This window comes from Aethalodelphis obliquidens, unplaced genomic scaffold (assembly GCF_003676395.1).
Source record: "Aethalodelphis obliquidens isolate GAN/ISIS:26980383/991018 unplaced genomic scaffold, ASM367639v1 scaffold69, whole genome shotgun sequence".
In the NCBI taxonomy this organism is placed as follows: Eukaryota; Metazoa; Chordata; class Mammalia; order Artiodactyla; family Delphinidae; genus Aethalodelphis; species Aethalodelphis obliquidens.
Window position 1 is genome coordinate 4,254,126 of NW_020838013.1, and position 23,663 is coordinate 4,277,788.

A 23,663-nucleotide genomic window follows, 5' to 3' on the forward strand; every position below is an offset into this window, starting at 1 on the left:
GGACGTGGGGACCTAAATGCAGGAAGCCGCAGCCACACACAGATCTGATCTGCAGGGAACGCACCCCAAGCACAGTAACAGCCACGGCCAAGGACCCGAGGGAAGAAGGAGCTGGGTGTGTCCAAGAAAGATCCGGTCTGACAGCTGGGGGCAGGGACCCCACGGCTGAAGGTGAGACGGGCCAGGCTGCCGAGGCCTCTGGGTACGTCCGCCTCTCACCCAACACGGTGGTGGAGGGCACGACCTGCTGCGTGTTTGGAAAAGATGCCTGGGTTGGGAGCAGCGAGGACGGAAAGAGGGTGCACGTGTGGGGCTGTGCAGGGGCTGAGACAGAGGCAGCACCTCTGACTGGGGGGGACAGAGGGGGTGGGGAGGTATCTGGGATACAACAGGCTAGATTCGCTGAGACCCACTGTGGAAGATGAGGGGAAGGAAGAAGCCCAGGATGGGCGAGTGGAAGTGCCTCCCCCACCTCAGGAGAGACCAGACTGGGGGTGGGGACGGGCTGCCAAAGAGGTCAGAGCCAGGCAGGAAGCCTGGGTGCTTCAGCAAAAGGGTGGGGTTGGAAGCCCTGGGCCTGGGGTAGATCTGCTGGGGACAGAACAGTCAAGAGAGGAGGGCTTTCCTGGTGGCGCAGTGGTTGGGAGTCCGCCTGCCGATGCAGGGGACACGGGTTCATGCCCCGGTCCGGGAAGATCCCACATGCCACGGAGCGGCTGGGCCCGTGAGCCATGGCCGCTGAGCCTGCGCGTCCAGAGCCTGTGCTCCGCAGCAGGAGAGGCCACAACAGTGAGAGGCCCGCGTACCGCAAAAAAAAAAAAAAAAAAAAAAAAAAGAGAGAGGAGTGGCGGGTGCACCAACGTTGAGTCTGGATGAGGAGGAAAGCCAGCAAGCGCCGTGGGGCTCGGGCAGAAGCTCTCGGGAGTTGAGAGCCAACAGGGGCAGAGGCGAGGGCGGGCAGTGGGCGCCCGGGGTCCCACCAGCAGCGCGAATGTCAAGGGTGGGGCAGCAGCCTCGCTGGGCTCTGGCTCATCTTCTAAAATGGAGCACATAGTCCTTACTTATTAATACAAAGTGGACGAACCTGGCAGACACCCCCGTACGCGTCATGCAGGTTAACATCACCAGCAGGAAACGGCCATCACATGCCTCCTGACGGGCGGCCAAGAAGGACCTGCGGGTGTTCCTGCCACAGATGCCCAGCCTGAGTCTAATCGGGAGCCAACACAAGGCAAACCCAGACTGAGGGACGTTCCACCAAACCACTGGCCTGTACTCTTCACACGTGTCAAAGGTCATGAGGAACAAAGACTAAAGAACTTCCAGGTTAAAGGAGACTAAAGAGCCAGAACAATGAAATGCACACGTGCTCCTGGATTGGATCTTGGATTTCAGCTGCAGTAAAGGACATTAGGGGGACAACTGACAAAATTTAAATGAGGTCTGTACGTTAGAAACGAGTATTGTGTCAATGTTAATTGTTGTACTGCGGTAACTTTAGAGAATATCCTCATTCTTAGGGAAAAAACACTTAAGTGTTTAGGAGTTTAAGGGCATCATATCTGCAACTTACACTCAAATGGTTCAGGGAAAAACATGAGAATAATGAAGCAAATGTGGTCAACAGTGTTTGGGAAACTGGGGTAAGGGGTGTGAGAGAATTCCCCGCACTGCTTCTGCAGCCTGTCTGTGGGTCTGAAAGAAAGAAGCCATGCTCCAGCTGGCGTCGATGGAGGAGCGACCCAAGGGAGCCCCCGGGACCCGCTCTCAGTGGGTGCCAAGTACCAGCTGGGCCTCAGAGTGGAAACATTTGACTCCCACACCTTTCTGAAAGCCAGTGAACTTCAGATGCTATCCTGTTATCTCCCCCTCGCAGGTCTACTGGCAGCACCTAATCCTCTGCACCGGCTTCCGGATTCAGACACCCACCCACTAGGAGGGAAGCGCTTGCCCAGCGGAGCAGCCAGAAGCAAGCAGGCCCTGGCGGTCCATGGCGCACACCCCGGGGAGCAGGTGTGGGATGCAAACCTCGCCCTCGTCCTGGGCACCAGATGCCTGCTCTGCTCAGGGCTGCAGGCGGGATCTTCCTCACTTATCTACAGGTGAGCAGCCTTACAGCTGGTACCACTGGCACGGAGATTCTCCATCCTCCAGGGACGTCTCAACTATTTCCAGGGAGGCACGCTCTTTTCTCCCACTTGGGTGGGTTTACTCCTGAGGACGCCTTAGGCACTACGCATTGTCCTGTGGATAAACAGACATTTCTGTCCTGTCCCCAACCACACATGCCCCAATCCCTTTTCCAGATAAAGAAAGAGATCCCTGGAGGTTATGCCCCCGGGCTGGGTGCCAAGTGCCTCCCTAGCTCAGTCAGCAAACAAGGGAGTCTGAATTATCCGGCCTTAGAGACCCACACACATTCCTGCATTTGACCCTCACATGTGCTCTAGATAGCAAAGGCTTCCCTGGTGTCCCACTTTACAAACCAAGAAACCAGGGTCTGGGCACTGGGTGGTGGAGGTGGGGGGTCTCTGAATGCCCCGGAGCCCCCTGTCCTGTGCAGACGGAAGCAAACATCGGCCTGGACTTGAGACCTGAGCGGACCCTGGGGTGCGGGAGTGAGCAGGCAGATGTTTATAGAAGGGGAAAGGTCACGGTCCTTCGCTGAAGTCAGAGCAGTGGAAAAAGTGGGCAGAGGGCAGCCACCCGCACCGGCTGGCAGCCCAGTGTGAACCTGGAGTCAGCAGGCCTGGGTCTGGGCACCTGAGGCCTCATTCCCTCCTCTGTGGAAGTGGCCAACACCACCCCAACCTCGGCAGGTCGTCCTGGGGATCACTGAGCGGGGGCCCTGAGTGCCAGGCCTGGGCGATGAACGTGGCCGCCATCGCCATCTTCCCACTGGCCTTTCCTCCCTGATGAGTGCGGGGCACGAGTAGGAACCCCCGGCTCTGGTGCCCACACCCGCACGGCTCTCATTCCCGCCCAAACCAGTGATGCGGCCACCCGCCCAGTGGCTCTTGCTGGACAAGGGCCGGAACGTGCGCCCACAGAGAGCGGACCGCATTCTCGGGTGGGAAGACCTGCACGCGACAAGGGAGCCCTGGGGCACTCACCCCACACCAGCCAGGCACCCAGGGCTGCTTCTTCCCAGGGAGGCCACGCCATCTGCTCGGCCTGAGTCAGTGGCCCAGGGAACAAAGTTCTCCCGCCCCAGTCTGCTGGAGGCAGGGACGGCTGCCAAGGCTGAAACTGGCGGAAGGGGCGCCCCGGAGCAGGGGAGGCATGGAGGCTGGGTCACGCAGGCAGCAGGAGCTTCACAGCCCAAAGCCTGCTCCCCGATCCCCAGGGATAGGGAAAGAGCATGAAGGAGGTGTTCTTTTTTAAAAAATTAATTAATTAATTAGGCTGTGTTGGGTCTTCCTTGCTGCGCGCGGGCTTTCTCTAGTTGCGGCGAGCAAGGGCTACTCTTCGTTGCGGTGCGTGGGCTTCTCACTGCGGTGGTTTCTCCTGTTGCGGAGCACGGGATCTAGGCGTGCAGGCTTCAGTAGTTGTGGCACACAGGCTCAGTAGTTGTGGCTCACGGGCTCTGGAGTGCAGGCTCAGTAGTTGTGGCACATGCGCTTAGTTGCTCCGTGGCATGCGGGATCTTCCCGGACCAGGGCTTGAACCCGTGTCCCCTGCATTGGCAGGCGGATTCTTAACCACTGCGCCACCAGGGAAGCCCGAAGGAGGTGTCCTGAGGCAGGACACCAGCCGGGAGCGGGACAGCGGACTTCCTGCTGCCCCTGCAGGTGAAAGGCACAGAAACGTCAGCCAACAGGCAGAGTGGGGTCTGGGGAGGCTGGTCAGACGGTGCCCTCGTGGATGCCCGAGGGCACAGGTCACACTGCCCCTCAGAGCCTAGACACAGCCCTGTAGCTCAGTTCCCAGCTTAGTCACAAGCGACCCCCACCCCCTGACCCCGCAAAGCCACGCTTGGGTCTTGAGGACACAAAGGTGAATAAAAATCCTGCTGCGTTCCCAGGACACCTCAGAACTTGGTTAACCCAGCACCCAGCCTTTTCCCTTGTCAAGTCCCACTCCCCTCCCAGACCTGAAACCCAGGGGGTTCGGCTGCCTGGTGCCTCCTAAGGCCTTTCCAGAATCAACTTCAGCTGGGAGAAAACCTGCAGGACAGAGGTGAGCCACCTCACAGAGGCCTCCCTTCCAGGAAGCAGGCCCTTCGTGGGTCGAGTGTGTGATGCACTCACTCTGGCTGTGTCGAGTCAGAGGGTCCGGGGTGGGCCGAAGGAGGCGCTGAGTGGGCGGATTCCCGCTCGGGGTGGCGGAGGCAGGCAGCCAGGCACCCGGTGAGGCCCGGCAGCAGAAGCTCAGCGCCTGAGGTCTGAGCGTGGCCAGGCCTCAGGAGACCAAGCTCCCTTCTGCAGCCCTCCCAGAGGGGCTGCCTCTGGCATTCAATGGGACCCCCGCCCTGAGACCAAACTCTGGCATCTTGCAGTGACCTGAGTGCCAGCCCCTCTTCACAGCGCCACTTTCGCAGAGCACTGGCCTTCCCTCAAGCACCGTTGCAGGTAGCATTCTCGTCCCCTCACTGCAGAGCAGAGCACAGGTGACGGCACCGGTCACAGGAGGGCGGTGTGGGCAAGGCCCAGGCTCCCACCATCGGTGCCACACTGTGCCTTGCTTTTGAGCTTTCGGTTGCGGGATGGGAACCCAGAATTTCTCAAGGTCGTTGGCAGTTTGGCTGAAAATCTTCCTTAAAAACGCCGAGGGCTTCGTTAGCCAAACCCGACGCCCTGGGAAGCCCTCGTGTTCTGTCGCATCAGCTGACCTTGCCCAGGGGAGCCACAAGCCTTCAGAGAGGGCGGCTGCTCTGCGGACGGATGGGACTCCCCCACTGGCTGGGTTCCCCCGGGGGGAGAGGCCCCTTGGAGGAGCCAGGGCACAGCCAGCCTCCGGTCACCTGCCTCGGGGACGCCACTTTGCCTTGCTCAGTGCCAGTGGCACACGTGAGCAAAAATCTCCTTTTCTGACCTCAGAGATGGGGGAGTGATGAGCAAGAGAAAAGCAACCGCCACCGCCCAAAGATCCCTTATCCGGTTTCCTCTCCAGTGAGCCGACAGGCCCAGAGAGGCCCGTTTGCTATTTTTGCAAATGCCAGCTGACAGATCCCTTTCCTTGGCCCCGGGTTGTGCATTAGAGACGGGGAGGAAGACGGCTTTGACTCTCACTTGGGACGTGTAAACAACGCCAGCAAGAATGAGGCACAGGGAGGCGGGGAGTGTTGGGAACACCTGTTTCTCCCCCGCTGCCTCTCAGCGTGACTCCACAGGCAGTCTCGACTTCTCTTCCAGCTTCAAACCTCCCCCCAACACTGAATGGATAAGCTCAGTGTTCTTTCCTTCCAGAAGGGAGTGGTGACGATTCAGTCAAGAGGGTGCTGACAACAACCTGGGGCACGAGGCAGGGGAGGTAGTGACATCGTCTGCCAGGCCCGGTGACCTGCCCTGCCCCTGCGGCTTCTACAACATCCAACACTCGCCAAGCTCCACCTCCGTGCCAGGCCGGTGCCAGCAGGTGGGGACACAGCGGGGAACAGCACACCTAGCAGAGTCTCTACTCTTTCCCAGGCATTGGGCTCCGCACGCACGTACTAACTCAGGTCAGCCTCACAGCTGCTTATCACTCCCTTTGACAGAAGGAACCAGGCACAGTGGGATTAAGTCACACTCAAGGTCAGCCAGCAGGGGCAGTTCTGAGCCCACTTTGTATGTCTCCTAGAGCAAGAGCGCTGACCCATTAGGGTGTCCTCACCTAACTAAAGGAATAAGTTATGGTTTTCATCAGAAGCACAGCGTGACAGGCACTTGGAAACCAAAAGCCAAAACCCCACTCCTGATAAAAATGTGTTACTGCCTGAACTTCGGCAGGGCCACCAGAGGGGCTCTGCACTTCTCACCAGGGAGCAGGCTAACAGAGCCAGCAATCACGTGTCCCTGATGAGCTAGGGCAGTTTCAATTCATCCAATAATCATCAAAATGTCACTAGAGGTCCCATTCCTTCAGACCTAAACTACACCTCCCAGGCTGCCTCTTGCAACCAAGAGCAGCACAAAATTCCGCTGTCAAGCCATCACCATCCAAATTTTGGTCCAGACAATAAAGCCACTGGGCTCAAGGGCGGACGTGCTCTCAGCCAGAGCAGCCTTGCTGGGATCAGGGTAGGCGGCCACCTGAATAGCTGTTGTAGCCAAGCATCGGGCCCTGGAATGTTCCTTCGAGGATCTGTATTGCTTCCACCCTAAATATCCCTGTTCTTCACACAGCAGCTCCTGCAGACTCCTCAGAGGGCAACTGTGGGCAGGAGGCACAGAGGAAAGTAAAGTAAAGCTGTGGCCCTGCTTTGGGGGTGGCTGGCTGATGTGTTAGTTTTGGAAGCCCACAGACTGAACTGCCCGCCCCCAGTCCCCAAGTACCTGAGCACGTCCATCTCAGACGTGTGTTGGAGCAGCCAGGTGGGGTGAGAAGGAGGGAGAGCGGGTCAGAAACAGGCCCCAGGAATCTCCAAGTTAACTAGTGAGGCTCCTACACAATTACTTCCTACTACCCACCCCCAGCACTAGCACCCCTACCAGGCTTTATCCCCTGCCCCCAGCCGGCCTCAGCGGCTGGCTGCAAGCCAAAGCAGGTCAGAACCAGAAAGAAAGAGTTCTTGGTGGAGGACTCCACACTGTGGCAGAAGCGAGCCTCTGATGGATGGGGCTGCTCTCGGGGAGCCTCCCTTCCAGGCAGCTCCGCGCTGTCCTAAACGTGTCGGATGGTGGCCCGGGGCTGGAGGCCAACGGGGACAGATGAAAGGGAAAGACTCCGCCTGACTTTCAGGGCTGCAGCGGCTGATATCAAAGCGCCCAAGAGAGGACAGACCAAGGCCGAGATTTCTGAGCAGGGGGAGCTGAAGGGAGGACAGGAGAAACAACGAAGGTGACAGATGAAGAAGAAAGGGGCGCGAGAACATCAAAGGCAGGAAGAGACTCGGAGCGGAAACAGCGCGGGGCCTGGGGCAGCACAGCCCACCTCCCACCCTGAGCGCGGGGCTCTGCGTCGCCCCTGACAACCCTCGATTTAGGCGGCAGGCAGAGGGGAGGGGGGTAACAGCGGCACCTGGGACAACGCGCCCCGCGTTGGCCAAGGGGATTTGTGGACTGGGAAACGGGGGAGGCTCAGAGAGAGAGGCGCATGAGGGCTGATCAAGGCCCGCAAGGGAGTGGCAGGAAGCACAGGGTGAGGAGGGGGCCCGGTGGGCACAGCAGCGGCTGCCTTGTCCCAGCCTCATTTGAGGGCAAGGAGACTTTCAAGGCAAACACTGCCCCCTGGTGCAAAAGGAGTGCTACTGCCAACCTGTGCACGCCTGCCTGGGGACCTGAACGTCGGGCCAGGCTCACAGCCGGAAAGCCACTGGCGCGAATTTCTCCACATCCTTTAGATCCCACTCAGGAAGGTCTTCCTGGACTCCTCCACCACCCCAGGCTGCTCAGACACCCTTCCTCGGGCGGCCATCTGTCTTCACCGCAGCTCTGTCACTGTCCCTGCCACAACCCCTGTCCTCCTGCTTGTGGGGGTTCTCGGTGAGGTCGCGTCTGCGTCTGTGTCCTCAAGGAGCCCTTAGCGTTCCCCTGGTGGCGCAGTGCTTAAGAATCCGCCCGCCAATGGAGGGGACACGGGTTCGAGCCCTGGTCTGGGAAGATCCCACATGCCGCGGAGCAACTAAGCCCGTGCGCCACAACTACTGAGCCTGTGTGCCGCAACTACTGAGCCTGCACGCTGCAACAATGACCAAACGCAGCCGAAAATAAAAAATAAAGAAATTTATTCTAAAAAAATGAAATTAAAAAAAAAAGGAGCACTTAATGTTATAACGATTTGCTGACCCGTCTCACCAGACACTGTGAGGACTTGGCGACAGGATTCTCAGTCTGTTTTGTCCCCCAGTGTCTCCCTAGCACTCTGCCCAGTGCCTGACACCGACATTAAATGTCTGGGGAATGAATGAGTGAATGAATGAATGACTGCTCCAGGCCACAGGAGCTTGCAGAGTACTGTGAGCCCAGAAATACTGTGGAGCGGCTAGACAATGAATAAGGCATGGCCCCTCCTGGGAGCAGCACACACAAGCTAAAGGGACACATGAGTGTCCCTTACACACAGATAAGAGCCCAAAGTGTTGACAAGGAAGGTCAAAGGGGCAAGGTCAGCAAAATATACCTCCCAGCCCGAGGGTGGGAACCAGGACAGCATTTCAGGGCTGAGAGGGTGACAGGCACTAAAGACTCAATTCTAACCATGGCTGGACGATGCTTTGCAGGGAGACGGACACCAAAACACAGCAGACATGCAGGTGGTCCAGAAAGCTCCCTGACACCTTCATGGCACACCCACCCCAGCTGGGAGTCACACAGGACCTTGTCCCCACTCGCTCACTCAGGTCACCCCAGTTTCAAGGTGGTAGGAAAGTGGACACCAGTGTATGGGCTGAATCTTGTTCCCCAAAGAGATACGTGGGAGTGCCAATCCCTAAGACCTCAGAATGTGACTTTAGTTGGAAATAAGGTCCTTTTTTTTTTTTCTTTTTGGGCCGCTCTGCACAGTATTCAGAATCTTAGTTCCCTGATCAGGGATCGAACCCGTGCCCCCTGCAGTGGAAGTGCAGAGTCCTAACCACTAGACCACCAGGGAATTCCCCAAAATTAGGTCTTTACAGAGGTAATCAGTGAAAATGAGGTCACTAGGGTGGGCCCAAATCCAATATGTTTGGTGTCCTTATAAAAAGATGAAATTTGAACATAGAGACAGACACACGCAGATGGAAGACCATGTGGAGACACACAGGGAGAAGACAGCCATGTGCCTGGAGAGAACGCCAAGGATTGCTGGAAACACCGGAAGCTGGAAGAGATAAGGAAGGATCCCCCCCCAGAACTGTCAGAGGGACCGTGGCCCTGCCGACACCTTGACTTTGGACTTCTGATCTCCAGGCTGTGAGACGATAAATCTCTGTCGTAAGCCATCCCGTTTTGGGTTCTTTGCTATGGCAGCCCTAGGAAACTAACAGACCCACGTTCCCCATAAATGACCAGAACCTATAGAGACCCTAAAACCAGGGGCTGGGGAGTACAGGGTACTAAAAACGCTCCCTCGAGAATTCCCTGGTGGTCCAGTGGTTAGGACTCCACACTTCCACTGCAGGGAGCACGGCTTCAATCCCTGGTCAGGGAACTAGGATCCCGCAAGCCACACGGCGCGGCCAAAAATTGTTTTTAAAAATAAAAAATAACCCCCCCCCCTCTCACCCGCTCATCCTGAAGCAGGCCAAGCGGGGGCCTTCAGAGCACGGAGCTATTTAGGACTGTGATCAGCACCCTCTCTGGGCCAGGAAAGGCCGAGTGGGTGGCAGCAAAAACGAGCCTGTGAACTGTGCCGATGCCAACACATGGCTGCACGGAGAGAGGGCAGAGCCAGCAGGAAGACCTCCTGAAGAAACACACCAGGGACGAATCAAAGGACAAGGAGGAAGGAGGGAGGTGGTTCAGGCGTGGGGACAGGGGGAGCAAAGACGAAGGACCAAACAGCCTGGCAAATGTCCACTGAGGCCAGAGGCAGGGAGTGAGGATGCCCAGGAGACCAAGCGCAGACGCCTGGACTCCAGGTCACGAGCCTGCATGCGCAGCAAGGGGCGCAGACTTACCCTCAATGTCAGGGGATGTGACCCAGGAAACTAGGCAGGGGAGGAGGGATTTGCAATTTAGAGGGACCACTCTGACTGTTCTGAGGAAGACGAATTTGAGGAGGAAAGACTAGAGGTGGAAGAAAAACAAGGAAGATGTTCTAACGTAGGCAAGAAACATGCCGGAAGTACTCCTCCAGAACCTGTTCGACAAGGGGTAAAGAGGCCACAGGTAAGGGTGGCTCTTGGCTCCTGTTTTAAGGGAAGGGGTGAACAGTGGCAATGCCAAGTTAAGGAACACAGAAGCGGATGTAGGTAGCGGCCGGCAAGTTCAATTTTGACCCTGATGAGCTTGAATTAACTGCAAGCTATCCAGCTGGGGAGTCCAAACAGGCTGCTGGACGTGAGTCTGACGTTGAAGGAGAACTCTGAGCAGGAGAGGGAGGTCTGGGAGCCACGTCCTGCTGGGGACATGAGGGCAGGAAGGATGGATGGGGCGGCCAGAAACACCCACGGGCCAGGATGAGCCGAGGGACACCCAGGGACCAGCCAGGGCCGTGGGCGCATGGTGAGGGCCGGGACTCTGAGGAATGTCAATGTCTAAGGCAGCAGAGCTCTGATAAGGAGTGAAAAAAACAGACATGGGGTTTGACAGCAGAGGGCTCACTGGTGGCCTCAGCGGTGGCTCAGAGGGGGTAGAGGTAAAAGTGAGTTAGTGGGAGGTGAGGAGGTCTCTGCTGTAAACTCCCCAATGTCTGGACAAGGACATCTTAACTTAATGTTCAAGTAAGAAGAGGAGAAATGCAGGATGAGCACTTGAGCATCCTAGACGATCCTAGAGGGTACTAGGATCGAGGTTCCCTCCCTCCCTCCCTCCCTTCATTCCTTCCTCCCTTTCTTTCTTTCTTTTTCTTTTCTTTATGAAACATTTGAAAAATACAGACAATACAGCTAGCAATAAATATAAGACCCAGAAACTCAGAATAAACTGATGTCACTATGTTGACATATGTGCTTCCCATTTTACGGTAAGAACTAGGTCTGGTGAAATGTATGGATCGAACACAGGGGTTCATTTCTACCCTTCTGAAATCCCACTAAAACATCGGTAAAAGGATCTTTTTAAAAAGAGCACAAACCCCCAAGGACAAATGGGAAAGCCAAGGGCAGCAGATGAGAGAGGCCCCTAAAACTGAACGAGGCACAGCATGTGGACAAGTGGCAATGACGGGGGGTGGGGGGTGGAGAGCACGCAGAGGAATCCACAGAGTGAGCAAATGCGAGTTGCAGGCTCCCGGGAAGTTCAGAACTTAGTGGGTCGGCTGGACAGTGGGGCTGCAAACTGAAGGCCGGTTACAGTCTAAGGGAGGAAGAGCCCCAGACCCATCTCTGCACCACACCCCAGCAGAACCACAGGAACAGCAAACAGCCTCAGCCCTGCTGAGTCCAGTGCAGTCACTGGCTGAATCCTCGCAGCGACCCCTGCGACGGTTCACCTGCGTTCCCAGGTCTAGAGCCATGGGAACTGAGGCGCAGGCAGGACAGATGGAGTCATGTGCCCAAGAGCACGCTGCTAGGAAGTGTCAAAGCCAGGTGGACCGGTTATGGGCATCCAGGGCCCCGCTCCTGACTGCCAGGCACTGGCGCCTTTCAGAAGACGAGAGGTTGGGTTCCTGGAAAGGCTCCACTGTGGCCACGAGGCCCAGCCAGGGGAGAGGCGGCAGACAGGGCACCAGACGGCGCTGCAGACAGCAGGGGAGATGGCAAAGCCCTTGGCTACCACGAAGTGGTTCCCAGGCTGATGGCTAGGGAGCACCCTGAGGGCTCCTCTCTAGGAAACCACCCGCCCAGGACGGACGTCCCGTGGCTACAGACACGTAGTCGGCACCCAAAGAAAGGGGTGGCCTGCAGCCTCCTCTCAAGGTGAGGACAACTGGTCCATAAGCCCCACCGTGCCCAGGCTTTCCCATCGGCTTCAGTATGAAGGGACAGCCAAAATCACCAGATGTTTGAGGACAGAGCCAAAAAAATTCACCAAAACAAACTGGGAATAAAAACATGGGACTCTGAGGAGAAAGTAATAGAGAGAGCAGATACTTAGAAAAAAACCACTATAATTAATCTCAGAGAAGTAAGAGAAGCTATAGCACTGCGAGGTGGCAGCTATTTTAAAAAGGCAATGAGAAAGAGCTCTAGGGAATTAAAAATAGCATTGCAGACATTTTTAAACATAATAAATAGAAGAATTAGAAGACAGTGGAGGACATCACCCAGAAAGCATAACAAAAAGACTGACATATGGCAAATAGGAGAAAAGGTAAGAAAATAAGAGGCTGAGTCCGGGGAGCCCACCCCCAGCCCCCCGGGGGGGAGCAGGGCAGAGTCAGCCAGCATCACCTCCTGCACCTCGTGCACTTGTGGCTGTGAGGACCCTTTGAGCCCCAGCACGATGCCCAAAGTCCTGCCTGGAAGTAAGATCAGGGGGATCCTGTTAACTTCCTGTATCACAGAGTGGGTGGCTTAAAACGACCAAAATGTATTCTCTTTTAGTTCTGGAGGCCAGAGTTCAGCATCGGTTTCACTGGGCCCAAATCGAGGTGCAGGCAGGGTCATATCCACTCCGGAGGCTGCAGGGGAGTGTCTTTCCTTGCCTCCTCCAGCTTCTGCTGCTGCCAGAATGCCTCTTCTTATGGCCACATCACTCCAGTCTCTGCCCCTGTCATCACTTGGCCTTCTAGAACCGCAGTGTGTGTCTAACCTCCTGCATCTCCCTTCTGAGGACACCTGCGATGGCATTTAGGGCCCCCGGATAATCCAGGGTCACCTCCCCATGTCAAGATCCTTCACTTTGTCATATCTGCAAAGACCCTTTTCCCTGATAATGTGACACTTACAGGTGCCAGGGATGAGGACCTAGACATCTTTGGGGGCCGTCACTCAGCCAACTACACTCCTGAAGAGAAGAAGGAGGCCACAGTAACACTGAGCCACTTCTGAGGGAAACGCTCTCCAACCCATAATTTTCTACCCGGTTAGACCATCAATCAAGTGTGAGGGCAAAATAAAGGTATTTTCAGACCTGCTTGGCCTAGGAAAGTTTACCACCCTCGCGTGCATTTTCCCAGGAAACTCTTGGGAGATGAGCACCAACGAAACAAGGGAGTAGATAAACCAAGACCGAGAAGCCTGGGAGCCAGCACAGAAGGAAGCCCGGGGAGTTCTCAGGGGATGGTGAGAACTGCTTCTCCAGACAACAGCACGGGCTGGGAAGCTTCCAGAGATGGGGCTCCAAGGGGGCAATCGGGGGTCTAAATAAACAAACAAAAAGGCTGGATGACCTGATGTCTCTGAAAAAATGGGGAGGAGATGGCAGTTTTTATAGTTCGTCTGGGGATGAAGGAATGAGGTAAAGAGCAACTCCAGGAAACTGAGAAGTTATACAGGAAAACGTTACCACGTATACACTTGGTGTTCTCAACTGTGGATATTTACTTGATTTTAATAATGTAAAAACTGAAAACGTACTTTTAAATGGTTACGTAACCATGCGGGAAGGAGGAGAGCAGGGAAAGTGGGTATGTCTGGGCTGGGGGGTAAAAGCGAGCTAAACCTTCCACAGGAGGAGATCAGAAAACAGAGCCGAATGCTGTTTGGAAACAGGAGGGTAGGCTGCTAGGAGTTACAGAGATGGAGCATCCCTGGAAAGCGGCTCAGCTCAGGTGAAAGACTGGCCTTGTACTGGATGAAGAGCGCCTCCCTCCTCTGAGAGCAAAGCTCTAGTGCCAGTGTCAAATACCTGGGACCAGTGCCAGTGTCAAATGCCTGGGACCCAGGCATCACCCAATGCACTGACCCTGCCAAGGGCTAAGATGACCAGTGGCTTTTGTGCTCCGGCTCTCTGGGCTGACAGGGCAAGACATCACGTTCAGAGAGGCACAGCCAGAGAAGCAGCAGCCCAGGGAAGGCAGACCTGTAGACGGCCGTGCTTCCTGTTCACACCCAAACTCCTGGTTAGCCACAGCCACTCCAAGAAGCAGGATGAGACTAAGCTTTATGAAAAATATCTGGCCGGTGAGATCAGCAAAAGATACAGATTAGAAAAAGCAATGGCGTTTCCCTGTGAGGGGGGTTAAAAAAATTTTAGACAGTTTTCTGAATGAGTTGGTTTAGGTCAAATGAGTCTTCTGGAATAGCTAAATATTAGACTGATTGTATGAGATTTCTTAAGTTTCTGCTGTGATCTACCTGTATCTTGGCACGTTCCTACCAAGGTTGTGTTAATATTCTTTCTTTAGAGGAGAAGAGCAAAAGTTAGACATGTTTGGAATTTAGATATTAAGTATGTTTTACTTTAAAATGTACCATGATGGACTTCCCTGGTGGCGCAGTGGTTAAGACTCGGTGCTTCCACTGCTGGGGGCGTGGGTTTGATCCCTGGTCAGGGAACTAGGATCCTGCATGCCGCGCGGTACAGCCAAAAAATAAATTAAACAAACAAAAAAAGTACCATGAATCAGAGACTGGTAGCCCTCAGCACAATCTGGCCAGAGAAATGTGAGTAGCAAGACTGATTACTTCAATCTCCTCCTGGGCGCCTGACTCTTTTCTCAACCGAGATAAAGTCGCTGAGCCAAGGGCCGCCAGATTCAGCCAATTAAAATGCCAAGTGTCCAGTTAGAATCTGAATTTCAGCTAGACTGCATTTTAAAAAATGTACAAGTATATCCTGTGTAATATTTGGAGCATACTTAACACTACTAAATTATTGGTTTACCTGAAATTTGAATTCAACTAGCCATTTTAATAAACTAGCCATTTGAATTTAACCAGTATTTTATCTGGCAGCCCCAATGCACCAACAGTGCCGAGGCCCTGACTGGATCTTAAGGAGAAAAAAAAAAAAACACGTAAAGAGAATTCCCAGATGTTGACGTAACAGGGCAGGGAAAACACAGTGGTAAGACCCCAGGGGTCGAACGGCCTGGGTTCCAGTCAGGGCTCCACCAAGCCCACTAGCTCTGGGCAAGCTGTTTAATCTCCAGGCCTGAATTTCTTCATCTGTAAAATCAGGGATAATAACAGTAATGTGCATAGGCTTGTTACAAAGATCAAACGAGTTAATGCATGTAACGTGCTCAGAAGAGTGTCTGGCACATAACGGGCCTTTATTATAAACGTCAGCTTTCAGTGTCAGCAATGCAGAGGCTGAACAGGGGACTTGGGCCTGCTTCTGACGGGCAGAGGTGGGCAGGGCCAGGGCCATGAGGAGAGAACCACAGGCCAGCCCAGCTGGGCTGGGGCTTGCTTGTGGAGATGATGCTTTGAAGCACAACTTGACCCTCATAGCCTCCTTAGTCAGAGCAAGTCAGATGACCTAAGAAATGGAGTCCTCCCGCCCACACACATCCTTTGGGGGAGGATCTATCATGAGCCACCCGCACCAGGCACAGAATGATCGCTCCCACCGGCTCCCTGACTCTGCCCCTTTCCAACTCAGTGCTCAGTGACATTGAGTAACAGCCTGAAACTGATCACAGTGGGCATCTGTACACCACAGAAATCTGCAAATGCTACAACCAGGGCCCTTTCCTCACCTCCCCGGGAGCCACAGATGAAAAGAACACCTAGACGGGCTAAGCATCCCAAAGTGACCTGGAGACAGGCAGTAAGGGTGGGCTGGGTGAGTGGTACCCCCTCTCCACTTGCCGGTTTGGCTACAGACCCCAAATAAAAAGGCCTCTGTGGGAGGTTTATAGCAATACAATCTTACCTCAGGAAACAAGAAAAATCTCAAATAAACAACCTAAACTTACACCTAAAGCAACTAGAGAAAGAGGAACAAACAAAACCCAAAGTTAGTAGAAGGAAAGAAATCATAAAGATCAGAGCAGAAATAAATGAAATAGAGATGAAGAAATCAGTAGAAAAGATCAATGAAACTAAAAGCTGGTTCTTTGAAAAGATAAGCAAAATGGATAAACCTTTAGCCAGACTCAGGAAGAAAAAAAAGGGAGAGGGCCTAAATCAATAAAATTAGAAATGAAGAAGTTACAACTGACACCACAGAAATACAAAGGATCATAATAGAATACTACAAGCAACTATATGCCAATAAAATGGGCAATCTAGAAGAAATGGTCAAATTCTTAGAAAGGTACAGTCTTCCAAGACTGAACCAGGAAGAAAGAGAAAATATGAACAGACCAATCACAAGTACTGAAATTGAAACTGTGATTTAAAAACTTCCAACAAACAAAAGTCCAGGACCAGATGGCTTCACAGGTGAATTCTACCCAACATTTAGAGAAGAGTTAAAACCTATCCTTCTGAAACTCTTCCAAAAAATTGCAGAGGAAGGAACACTCCCAAACTCATTCTATGAGGCCACCATCACCCTGATACCAAAACCAGACAAAGATACCACACAAAAAAGAAAAGTACATGCCATGTTCATCACTGATGAACACAGACCCAAAAATCCTCAACAAAATACTAGCAAACCGAATTCAACAATACACTAAAAAGATCATACACCATGATCAAGTGGGATTTACCCCAGGGATGCAAGGATTTTTCAATATCCGCAAATCAATCAGTGTGATACACCACATCAACAAATTGAAGAATAAAGACCACATGCTGGGGCTTCCCTGGTGGCACAGTGCTTAAGAATCCGCCTGCCAATGCAGGGGACAAGGGTTCGAGCCCTGGTCCGGGAAGATCCCACATGCTGCAGAGCAAATAAGCTTGTGCGCCACAACTACTGAGCCTGTGCTCTAGAGCCCGTGAGCCACAGCTACTGAGCCCATGTGCCTAGAGCCCATGCTCCACAACAAGAGAAGCCACCGCAATGAGAAGCCCGTGCACCGCAACAAAGAGTAGCCCCTGCTCTCCACAACTAAAGAAAGCCCGCACGCAGCAATGAGGACCCAATGCAGCCAAAAAAATAAATGAATAAATAAATTTTTAAAATATTTTTTAAAAACCCATATGATCACCTCAATAGATGCAGAAAAAGCTTTTGACAAAATTCAACATCTATTTATGATAAACACTCTCCAGAAAGTGGGCATAGAGGGAACTTATCTCAACATAATGAAGACCATATATGACAAACCCACAACTAACATCATACTCAATGGTGAAAAGCTGAAAGCATCTGCTCTAAGATCAGGAACAAGACAAGGATGTCCACTCTTGCCACTTCTTTTCCACATAGTTTGGAAGTCCTAGCCACAGCAATCAGAGGAGAAAAAGGAATAAAAGGAATCCAAATTGGAAAAGAAGAAGTAAAACTGTCACTGTTTGCAGATGACATGATACTATACATAGAGAATCCTAAAGATGCTACCAGAAGACTACTGGAGCTCATCAATGAATTTGGTAAAGTTAGAGGATACAAAATTAATACACAGAAATCTCTTGCATTTCTACACACTAACAATGAAAGATCAGAAAGAGAAATTAAGGAAACAATCCCATTTATCATCACATCAAAAAGAATAAAATAGGGCTTCCCTGGTGGCACAGTGGTTGAGAGTCCGCCTGCTGATGCAGGGGACACGGGTTCATGCCCCGGTCCGGGAAGATCCCACATGCCGCGGAGCAGCTAGGCCCGTGAGCCATGGCCACTGAGCCTGCGCGTCCGGAGCCTGTGCTCCACAATGGGAGAGGCCACAACAGTGAGAGGCCCGCGTACCGCAAAAAAATAAATAAATAAAATAATAAAAATAAAATAAACCTACCTAAGGAAGCAAAAGACCTGTACTCCGAAAAGTATAAGATGCTGATGAAAGAAATTGAAGATGACACAAACAGATGGAAAGATATACCATGTTCTTAGATTGGTAGAATCAATATTGTCAAAATGATTATACTACCCAAGGCAATCTACAGATTCAGTGCAATCCCTATCAAATCATGAATGGCATTTCTCACAGAATTAGAACAATTTTTAAATTTGTAAGGAAACACAAAAGACCCCAAATAGCCAAAGCAAACCTGAGAAAGAAAAACAGAGCTGGAGGAATCAGGCTCCCTGACTTGACTATACTACAAAGCTACAGCAATCAAAACAGTATGGTGCTGGCACAAAAACAGAAATACAGATCAATGGAACAGAATAGAAAGCCCAGAAATAAATCCATGCACCTATGGTCAATTAATCTATGACAAAGGAGGCAAGAATATACAATGGAGAAAAGACAGCCTCTTCAATAAGTGGTGCTGGGAAAACTGGACAGCTACATGTAAAAGAATGAATTAGAACATTCTCTAACACCATACACAAAAATAAATCAAAATGGATTAGAGACATAAATGTAAGACTGGACACTATAAAACTCTTAGAGGAAAACAAAGGCAGAACACTCTGACATAAATCACAGCAGTATCTTTTTGGATCCACCTCCTAGAGAAATAGAAATAAAAACAAAAATAAACAAATGGGGCCTAATTAAACTTAAAAGATTTTGCATAGCAAAGGAAACCATAAACAAAACGAAAAGACAACCCACAGAATGGGAGAAAATATTTGCAAATGAAGCAACCAACAAGGGATTAATCTCCAAAATATACAAACAGTTCATGCAGCTCAATATCAAAAAATAAACAACCCAATCAAAAAATGGGCAGAAGATCTAAATAGACATTCCTCCAAAGAAGACATACAGATGGCCAAAAAGCACATGAAAATATGCTCAACATTGCTAATTATTAGAGAAATGCAAATCAAAACCATAATGAGGTATCACCTCACACCAGTCAAAATGGCCATCATCAAAGTCTACAAACAAATGCTGGAGAGGGTGTGGAGAAAAGGGAACCCTCTTGCATTGCTGGTGGGAATGTACATTGGTACAACCACCCTGGAGAACAGTATGGAGGTTCCTTTAAAAACTAAAAATAGAACTACCATATGATCCAGCAATCCCATTCCTGGGCATATATCTGGAGAAAAACATAATTTGACAAGATATATGCATACAATGTTCATAACAGCACTATTCACAATAGCCAAGACATGGAAGCAACCTAAATGTCCATTGACAGAGGAATAGATAAAGAAGCTGTGGTACATATATACAATGGAATATTACTCAGCCATAAAAAAGAATGAAATAGTGCCATTTGCAGCCACATGGCATTATTATTATAATCTCTGATAGAGATTATCATACTAAGTGAAGTAAGTCAGACAAAGACAAATATCATATGATATAACTTATATGGGGAATCTGAAAATATGACACAAATGATCTTATTTACAAAAGAGGAACAGACTCACAGACTTAGAAAACAAACTCATAGTTACCAAAGGGGAAAGGTGGGGGGTGTGGAAGGATAAATTAGGAGTTTGGAATTAACATATACACATTACTATATATATATTAGATAATCAACAAGGACCTACTGTATAATATAGGGAACTCTACTCAACTTTCTGTAATAACCTATATGGGAAAAGAATGGATATATGTATATGTATAAATGAATCACTTTGCTGTACACCTGAAACTAACACAACATTGTAAAACAATTATACTCCAATATAAAATAAAATTTAATTTTAAAAAAAGAGGCCTCTGTGTCTTTTGTAGAAGCCTCTTGTACAGAGCATTTAATTCAGTCAAAACATGAGGATGAGCTAAGGAAGAAATGAATCAGAAACTCTCTATGCTCAAGGCAGTTCAGAAGCCATCCTGCAACACTAATGAACCTGTGAGGATACCAAAATAAAGATTCCTTTGATAATCTCATTTAACAACGTGAAAATTAGTCTTTGCTTTTTAAGGGACTGATTTCCTTACTCATATACCCTTGACACCTTTTCTCTCTCCCCACCCCACCCCCTTCACTCTTTCTTAACCAACAGAGGCATTTGCAGGTTGAAATGTGAGGATTTAAAATAACAGCTGTTGCACATACATGTCAAATGTCTATTCTGTAACAGAACTTACCCCCTCCCTCCCCCATCCCAGATGACACACACTCCCCCAAACCCAACCAAACACCTCTTGTCTTCCATCCCCAGGGAACTAGGGCTTCAGTTTGGGGGTCATCTTTGTCCTTCCCTCTCCCTCTCCCACCATCTAGTCAAGAAGGCCCATCAGTTCTTCCTCTGAAATCGCTCACGTTCTCCTTGCTTTCATTTCCACTAACCCACCCTAGATCACCCCCTTCTTCCTACCTGAACTGCTGTAAAGGCCTCCTAACCATGACCAACCATTACCATTGGTTGGCTTTAGCTACTGATCCAGGCTATATACTGAGGACAGCATCCCCGGTGCAGGCATTCTTTCACTCTCTTTTTAAAACCCTCCACGACCCTTACTGCCTACAGGTAAGAATCTCGCCTCACATCATTAGTCCAACCTGCCTGTCGAGCCTCATTTCCCATCACTCCTCAGCCTCCTGGGTCCTGTAACTCCAGCCAAACTGCCTCCTCCTTGTTCCCAAATAATCCAAGCACGTTCCCGTCTTCCTCAGAGCACTCCTTCCACCAAGATGCTCCCCACCTGGATGCCCTTTTCCCTGTGCAAAGCCCACTCATGTCTGGGTTATGTGTCTAATTTTTCTCCCTCCCTAAATCCCACCAAAACTTTAGTAAGAGGTTTTTGTTTTTTAAGCTATAAATCCCCAAGGACAGAGAGACCAGGAAGGGAGACCACAGCAACATAACTATGGAAGCAGCTTGGGTTAACTGTCCTCGTGGCCCTACCTGGCAGTGGGGAAGGCTGCTCATCCACCAGTTTCCACCACCAAGAAGCTAGGGAACTGTGGCTCCAGGTCCCCCGGGATGGGATGAATGGGCTGATACGTACAATGGAAGCTGGGTGAAAGCTTTTGAGAAGCAGTTAGATCCCTAGATCCGTCCCCCCACCTCATGCTGCTGGAGACCACCCCTCTCCCACCCTCTCCTGAAGAACAGAGGTTTGCTCTCTGGAGAGGACAAAGCTCAGGGTCTGCACTGGGGGGTGCAAGGCACAGGTGAGGGCCTGGGTACCTTGCCAAAAACAGGAGAGGAAAGTTAAGTGAGCCTATGCATCCTGTCCCCTTGCCCACTCAGCTCCTAGAACACCCTTCCCCTCCTCTGAGACCTGACCCAGCCCAAGAGGGGAGGCCTCAGGATATTGACACTGAGGTTCCCCAACAAATAGCATGCCTCATCACCACTGTGCACCTCAGAAACTGGACTCCCAGGCAGCTTTTAGCCCCTACTAGTCATTGTGAACCGGCAACCAAAGATCACTGGGCAGCCGAGGAGAGATTCCTTCAAAGAGAGACCAAAGGAAAGTAGCAGAAAAAAGCAACTTGGAGGAAACAGCCAATGCAAGGAGAAGAAAACTTAAACAAACATGGCATTAATATCCTCAGAGAAACAAGAAAAGATTACATAGGTGGAACTGTAGGATGTTATGCACATATTTTTAAAGACCCATTCAGAGAGCAAGAAAAGCTCTTGGAAATTAAAATATAATGGGAAAAACAAACAAAAAAATCAATAGAAGGGTTGGAAGATTAGGTAAAGGAAATCTCCTAGAAACTGAAACAAAAAGACAAAGAAACGGAAAGTGGGCAAGAAAGGCAAGAGAGGGCTTCCCTGGTGGCGCAGTGGTTAAGAATCGCCTGCCAATGCAGGGGACACGGGTTCAGGCCCTGATCTGGGAAGATCCCACATGCTGCAGAGCAACTAAGCCCATGCGCCACAACTACTGAGCCTGCGCTCTAGAGCCTGTGAGTCACAGCTACTGAGCCCTCATGCCTACAGCCCGTGCTCCACAACAAGAGAAGCCACCGCAATGAGAAGCCTGCGCACCGCAACGAAGAGTAGCCCCTGCTCGCCACAACCAGAGAAAGCTGGCACGCAGCAACAAAGACTCAACGCAGCCCAAAATAGATAAATTTATTTTAAAAAAAAAAAGAAAGGGAAGAGAATCTGAGGTCAGTTCAAGAGATCCAAAAATTAAATAACAGGAGTCTCAGAAAGAGAGCACAGCTAAAACACAGGGGAAGAAGCAAAATAATTCAAGAAACCCCTAGGACAGAGGCCACGTTTCCACATGGAAGGACGCACCGAGCCGACAAGATGGACAAATGCAGACTCACACCAGGCATGTCATGAAATTTCAGACCCTGTAAGCTTGCAGAAAGTGGGGGAAAGGGGGCACAAATAATCTGAAATCAGCACGGTTTTGGATTTCTCAACAGCAGCTTGGGAAGCTAGAAAAGAACAAAGCATTTCTTTAAAACTTCAAAAGGAAAATGATTTCTAGCCTGAAACTCTCTATCCAGCTGAACTATCCATTATGTGTGAAGATGAAATAAAGATAAAGAGCAAATCAATTTTAATTGATTTCAATTAATCAATTTTAATCACTTTGGAATCGAACTCAATTTAAGAGCAGTTTATGTGAATGAGGATGCGTATGAGAATGGGACTTATACATTATTATGGTCAAGTTCTGTGGGAAACCTGGGTAGCTGCTATTTTGGGGTTAAACCGAAGTTCATGTATAAAGCCATTTCACTCTTGGTAAAATCTGAAACTTTCAGTCTTGTGACTGTGAACTCATGACTGTAATAAAGTGATACTCTGTTAGTATTTTGAGCTCTCTTCAAATAAAGACAAGAAGGAAAAAAAAATACAAAGAACAGGGCTGCCACAACTGACCTCCTGGCACTGCTTCTCAGGAAGCTACTGTGGATGAGCCCCACCCAAAAAAGGGAGAGAACAGGCCAGAAAGGCAGCAAGAGCTGCAAGAACAGGAAGGCAGAGGGCGTCCCCGGAGCGTGGCACTCAGAGGGGCACCAGGTAAGGCGTGGACTACACATGACCACTCCACAGGCACCCTTCCCCACAAGGGGACCTGAAGGGAAGCGGAGCCAGCATTCCTACTGATGGGACCCATGGTGGAAATGGCCTCTGGCTGAACCTGACTGTGACACAGGAAGACAACATGAGTGACAACTGAGGCCCAGGGCCTTGCTTCTAACTGACACAGGAATACTAAATTATATGCTCCTCTGTGTCTGGCTTCTTTCACGTAGCGTAATGTTTTCAAGGTTCATCCACGTTGTAACAGGTAACAGTACTCTATTTAATTGCCAAAGAATATCTCATTGTACAGATATTCCACATTTTATTAACCCATCTGATGGACATTTGGGTTGTTCCTACCTTTTGGCTATTATGAATAATGCTGCTGTGAACACTTGTGTACAAGTTTTGGGTGCACATGTGTTTTCATTTCTCTCGGGTATACACTGCGGGATCATATAGTAACTCTATGTTTAACCACTTGAGGAACAGCCAGACTGTTTTCCACAGCTGTTGCTCCATTTTATATTCCACCAGCAGCTTACGTCTCCAATTCCTCCACATCCTCACCAGCACTTGTTATGATCTGCCTTTTTGATTAGCCATCCTAGTGGGTATGAAGTGATATCTCATTGCAGTTTTGTTTTACGTTTCCCTGATGGCTAATGATGTTGAGCATATTGTCATGTGCTTACTGGCCATGTGGATATATTCTTTGGAGGAATGTCTATACATATCCTTTGCCTTCGGATTATTTGTATTTTTATTGTTGAGTTTTAAGAGTTTTTCAAAATCTATTCTAGATACAAGGGCCTATCAGATATATGATTTGCAAAAAAATTTCTCCCATTCTTTGAACCACCTTTTTACTTTCTTGATAGTGTCCTTTGCTGCACAAAAGTTTTTAACATTGATGAAGCCCAATTTATCTATTTTTAAAATTTTATTGCTCGTGCTTTTGCTGTCGTATCTAAGACACCACTGCCTAACCCAATATCACAAAGATTTATGACTATGTTTTCTTCTGAAAGTTTTATAGTTATTAGCTCTTATGTTTAGGTCTTTGATCCACTTTGAGTTTTATGTGTGGTATGAGGCTGGGGTCCAACTTCATTCTTTTGC

At 50.3% G+C, this 23,663-nt stretch overlaps 1 protein-coding gene and 1 non-coding gene across 10 annotated transcripts in view; both read right to left on the reverse strand.

Annotated features, from left to right (window-relative positions):
• Window positions 1–23,663, reverse strand: part of PC (pyruvate carboxylase) — a 106,746-nt gene that overhangs the window by 24,332 nt on the left and 58,751 nt on the right. For 4 of the 9 annotated variants that reach the window (XM_027090467.1, XM_027090469.1, XM_027090468.1 and 1 more), the window contains one exon: window positions 2,029–2,244. The exons of the other annotated variants lie outside the window; for them this stretch is intronic. The gene's annotated coding sequence lies outside the window, so the exon portion shown is untranslated. The remainder of the gene's footprint in view (window positions 1–2,028; window positions 2,245–23,663) is intronic. 9 annotated transcript variants of the gene reach the window in all.
• TRNAG-UCC (transfer RNA glycine (anticodon UCC)) lies at window positions 8,661–8,733 on the reverse strand. The gene has a single exon. It is a non-coding gene; the product is annotated as a tRNA-Gly (tRNA).